The 5,999-nt window shown below is 38.3% G+C and overlaps 1 non-coding gene across 1 annotated transcript; it reads left to right on the forward strand.

Moving 5' to 3' along the window:
• The first annotated feature begins 207 nt into the window (after positions 1 to 207).
• On the forward strand, positions 208 to 280 carry TRNAV-UAC (transfer RNA valine (anticodon UAC)). Its single transcript has one exon. It is a non-coding gene; the product is annotated as a tRNA-Val (tRNA).
• The last annotated feature ends 5,719 nt before the right edge of the window (positions 281 to 5,999 follow it).

The following is a 5,999-nucleotide window of genomic DNA, read 5'->3' on the forward strand; positions in this document are numbered from 1 at the left end:
CTCTAACTGAAAAACTACAGCGAAGTTACTTTTCGGAATACTCTAAATTTAACAATTAAGTATTCAGGGTGTGCGATCGGCTAGTTTAATCAGAAAAAATTAAGTCTAAGTATGTTAATTTTAGTTAATTACAGAAGTACTTGTTTCGACCATCGTGATTGGACATAATAATAATGCTAGAGCTCTTCGAAAACTCAGATTAACCAAGTATCTATGGTGTAGTGGTTATCACGTCCGCTTTACACTCGGAAGGTCCCAGGTTCGAGCCCTGGTAGATACATGACTTGACTATCGTTATTGGACACAATAATAAGCTAGATCTCTTCGAAAACTCAGAATAACCAAGTATTCATTGTGTAGTGGTTATCACGTCCGCTTTACACGCGGAAGGTCCCGGGTTCGAGCCCTGGTAGATACATGTTTTGACCATCGTGATTCGACATAATAATAAGCTAGATCTCTTCGGAATCTCAGTATTACCTGCTATGTGTAGTGTAGTGGTTATCTCGTCCGCCTAGATACATTTTTTGACCATCGTAATTGGACATAATAATAAGCGGTAAAGAAAACATAATTACTCAAAATTTAAATACATTAAGACTGAAGCGACAGATATTATATAAAAACGTCTTGGTTTGGACCAAGGCTGAAAAAACAAACGATATGTGTGAGGCTTATCAATTGACTGAAGTATCAGATATTGAAATTTTTTCTAGTTATTTTTATACACTCAATCCTTAATCAATATTTAATTCAATCAACTGATTTTACTGTTAATCGACCTAGTCCCTCTAAATTAATTGAAAAAATTACATATCTACGCTTTTTCAAAAACAATTACATTTTCCGAAAACATTTTATCATGAAATTAATTATTTTGAAGGGATTTCGTGTCGATGCTCACTAACTTGTGAGCATCTTGACCGACATAGTTTTAATTGTTGCTGGCTTGACAAATTTTCAAGTTTGCACCAAAAGAAGTTTAAATCTGTTTTAAGTTGTTGATAAGACTGTCGTTTAGAGTGAATGTCGTCTACTTAAGACAAAGCAACAAAGTTTATCCTGTGTGGTAAAGGGTAAAGATCACATGAACAGAAATACTTCTCAGACTTGTTATATTCATTTCCCGCGGAAATAATATGGTTAAACACATCATTCATTACTAGTTATGCCAAGAAGGTCACATTTCACTCCGACACCCCCTCCCTTCCTCTATTTTCCCAATATATGGCATTTTATAATCACCAGTGGTTTCAGTGTATGGGTCATCTGAGCTGTCGCAACACGCTCAGCCAATATTACCATAGACTGAGTTATGACCAAGAAATTCTTAAGTACGGAAAAGGAAGTTCCAGTGCAACTTTACCATCAAAGAGGCGACAATAGAAATGTAGCATTTTGATAAACGAAATTAAATGTATGAATTCGCGCAACACCCTTGTTTGGCATCCACGATCAAATATTTACATTTTCCATTCGAGTTATGCCAAAGTTCGCTTGCTTTTTTTAGACATCCAGTAGAACATTTCAAATATTCAATACTGTATCCTCAAGATGATAAATTAATTTCATGATAAAATGTTTTCGGAAAATGTAATTGTTCTTGAAAAAGCGTAGATATGTAATTTTTTCAATTAATTTAGAGGGACTAGGTCGATTAACAGTAAAATCAGTTGATTGAATTAAATATTGATTAAGGATTGAGTGTATAAAAATAACTAGAAAAAATTTCAATATCTGATACTTCAGTCAATTGATAAGCCTCACACATATCGTTTGTTTTTTCAGCCTTGGTCCAAACCAAGACGTTTTTATATAATAAATATAACTGATATTAATTATTTTAATCGTCAGTATTTTACGTTAATTATAGTTAAGTCGGTTTAAGAACTTTTGTAAATTTAGGGTATATAAGGTGATTGATTCACAATAAGCCATAAGAAAATGCGCAATTGCGTGAACCTTTGGTGGAAGCCCTGCCATTGGGAGGCTAGACGTTTCTCGTAACCCTAGCCCCTAGCCGCTCGCCGCGTACATCTTAAGCCTAACGACGATGATGGAGTAGAAGCCAATGTTACAGATTGGTGTCTATGTGGTATAGACGAAAGACCAGTAGATGGTGGTGTTAGAAGAAAATAAGAACAGATTGGTGTGTATGTGGTGTACATGAAAGACTAGTGCATGGTGTTGTTGATAGAAGCCAATCAGTGGCGGGTTTAACGGTAAGCGGACTAAGCGGCCGCTTGGGGCCCCGGGATGCCATGGGGCCCCGAATTGAGCAGAATTAATTTTCTTCCATTAACAATTTTTTTTAAAGTAAAAAATGGAAGAGACTAATAGTTTTAAAAGGAAATAAATGACGAATATTTTCCCTTTCAGTATTATCATAAGGACATCATCTCTCTCTCTAAGGGCCCAAGATTCTATGTTACTGTTGAAATGTATGTAGGTCCGATTTGGTCAGCCATCCGTCTCATCTCAAGTGGTATAATAATTGTATAGCCTAAACAGAGGCCGAGCGCATTCGCTGCAGAGTAACCCGGCATTGAACATTTTTCCCTCCTTCAAAGATTTCTCACGAAAGCCCTTCGTGATTTTTACTTAGCTGGGGGGTTCTGGAAATTCTCTTACTTATTTTTTCCCCTCAGTCCTTCCTCTCTCGCCTCCCCGCCTGTTTTAGTGTGATTCCTAACCGCTTGGGAGCGTTATCTCACAGCTCGCGTCTAGACCACGACCGGCTTAGGATATCGGTCGTGGCTGATTTTGAAAATTATTTTTCTCTCCCGCGAATTTCACAAAATTTCGGAAGAAGTCCCTATACAAAATTTACGTCACATCTAGCAGAACTAAATGTTTTTGCTAATAGATGCGCTTGGGCCCTTAGAGAGATGATGTCCTTATGATATTATACCAAGAAGGGATTTATATAAGAAGACCTAAGTCGCGAGATTTTAGGCTTCTACTCTTACGCCGGTGTCAGTGGACAAGTAAGCCCCAGCCCTTTCATGCCCGTCATTGCTCTGCGCTTTCCCTTTGGATCCCATAGGGATAGGTTATACGGACGCGAATGATTCCGACTAGAGAAAAAGCAAACCTTGAGCAAAGAAAACAGAAAATGGAGGCTGCCCGCGGTGCTGAAACCAAAGAGGAGAGAGAGAGGGAGATAGAAACGCGCTTTATAAAATCCGCCAGAAAATGGGAAAATACGGGGGTAGTAAAAACATTTTTCGGTACGTTTAGTTTTAGGACGCACATCCTTTGCGCATGGGGGATTGACCTCCTCGCCTTATCTCTGTCATCCCCTACGTCAACTATGCGCGAGAAAGCTGCGCTCAGGCGCCGTGGTGTGCCGTATATTTAACCCCGTTTTCACCACGCATGGATCACGGCTGCCTATACCGATTCTCTATCCGTCTTTCTCTCCTCTTTGCTGAAACTTTACGACGGTTGCATTTAATTGCCATGAACAAGTTAGTTAAAGGTTTTGAACATACATAACTGGATGGATTTTGAATATGTGTCTCTACGTGAAAATCATATTCGTTCTGTAATTGTTTCTAAATCGAATCAAGTGTACCTATGATTTCGCAAGTTCCAAAAACCAAACCAAGGCTTAACGAAAAGGTAAAAGAAATAGATGGTGGAAAACGTATAGCGTTTTTCTTTGCGGTAAAAACGAGCTGCTCCGAGACGGCGGCGCGTCTTACAATGACCCAGTCGCTCACTCCCGGTTTCCTCCCGGATTGATCCCAACCGCTTCGAGTCTAGAGACGGAGCGCCTGAAGACGTCATAAAACAGCTCTGAAAAAACTTTTGTCTTTCATTCGGAGCAACTACATTCGGTCCTCCGAGCTAGAGCGATGACTAACACGTAAATTTGGAGCGATCTCGGAGCGCTCTCAGACGACCCAAAAAAACGATATTAGATAAAATAATAAGTCCCGGCTCGTTTTCCACCCCCCTTACCCATTAAGGGGAGATTGTCGACTATCACCGCGCACCGGACGCTATTTTAGGCCTTCTTATATAAATTCCTTACAACTATACTATTTAATTTTAATATCTTGAGTTTGGGGGCCCCAAAATGGTTACCGCTTGGGGCCTCCACTTGACTTAAGCCGCCACTGAAGCCAATAAATACTGAGGGTGTTGAGTGAAAGAATTGGCGGTTAGTCAGCAGATGAAGGTGTAACCACTAGTTAATGATTGGCGTTAAATAAGATAGATAAAGCAATGAAGTAAAGTTTACGGAATTTCTGTGTACTGCGAACGCGGTCCGGAAATTGCGAACACGTTTGCTCCGATACGCAAACTCCGAACGCGGTCACGTGGGGTGTGACAGACAGACACACCAACACGTCCAGTGTAATACCTCTCCGTGACGTCATCGTCATTCGGACAGGTAAAAATGAGAAACACGCGGGTACGTTCGATTTCTGTTGTTACAATATTATTGCATATTCCACTTCACCCTCCCTTTGAATTTTTTGTTGTTCCTAAATTGTTACTGAGCAGTTATTAAGGCTATGAGTAATTTTAGATAAACAATAAAAGGCAAAGTAAAACGACATAAGATATGAAATAATTTTTGCCTTTTAATCACCATATTTTTGAAATTAAAAACTTTACTCAAAGACAATTTTTGACAATACCTTGCTAGAACCATGTCAAGAAATAAAAAAGTTCAACAATACGCGCTAGTGAAATTTGTGAATGAAGATATTTGGGATGTTTTGAACAGTGATTTGTGTTTAAAATCCAACAAATTCTTGTGAAAAGAAATAGCAGAAAACCATACAAATTACATTGGCCGAACCTTTGACTTCTTTTGGGAAGAAGGGAAGCCAGTTTCTCCTGGCTTACTCCTTGGATATGGCAAGTCTTTCTATATACAATCAAAGAGTATACTTTCAAGTCTAACCTGCTTATAAATATTTGATGGATTTGTATGTAATCAGGACAACATGGAGGCACAAAGGACCTGCATGTACGAGGACAACTGCCGGCGCAATGGGGGAGACATCCTAGCTGAAGATATGAACGTTGTAGATTCGATAACTGGCCCGTCATCGGTACTTAAAATTTTAAAATAGGAACTTTGCCAGATATATATTTAAAAATATTTGTTTCTAACATACAGTGTAATCAAAAAGCAAGCCAACAAAATGAGCTAATGGAAATTGTAAGTGGAGCCTTGGAAAATAGTACTCCACGAACACTGCATATGTAGCCATGGAGAAAGAGACAGTTAAAGACTGTGATAAATGCCCCAGGTATAATAGGAAATACGCACAATTAAAAACAGAGTTGAAGGAATTAAAGAAAGAATTTGAAAGAAAGGACCGAAAGCTAGCGAAGACTGCAAATAAATTAGAAAAATACAAGGGTATGTATTGCACATCTTTTTCCATGGTCTGTGATGTAAAATTCGTGATTCTAACCTGTTAAAAATTTAAAATATTGTAGAAAAAGTCTTGGCCCAATCGAAAGTGAACGCAACAATGCCAGTTCAAAACTTAATTGAAAATGATCTCGAATCTACAAAAATGGTAATATAAATGAATCCTAATTTTAAGTATATAGGTGCGCTAGGTAATAACTTAATTTCGTTATTCTGTAGCTCTCAATCAAAAACTAAATTCAGGACAACTTTGTCTGTAAACCATCTTCTTTTTGGATTGACATTATTTATTTTATGATACGTAGATAAGAAAACGATGATGTCATAATATTTCAATTGTTTTATATAGAAAGCTGAGATAGCACCAAACATTTTTGTGGACAAGTCAGAACTTTCGTTGCTGCTACGAATGAGCAGAACTGGTACAATTTTTGCTAGGGGACTATTTCTAATGCTTTTTAGGCAAGATGAATACATAAATTCCTCCATTACTGGAAGATCCAGCAGTGCCCATAAAGGCATTGCCCCGAAGAAGCAATTAGATTCTAATAGAATCTCTGCGATCATAGGTAAGCTGTTCTATAAAGTTAATGTCACT

The sequence above is a fragment of the Phalangium opilio genome, unplaced genomic scaffold (genome assembly GCF_054372755.1).
Source record: "Phalangium opilio isolate 3A_F unplaced genomic scaffold, DU_Popi_V2 ptg000093l_1, whole genome shotgun sequence".
In the NCBI taxonomy this organism is placed as follows: Eukaryota; Metazoa; Arthropoda; class Arachnida; order Opiliones; family Phalangiidae; genus Phalangium; species Phalangium opilio.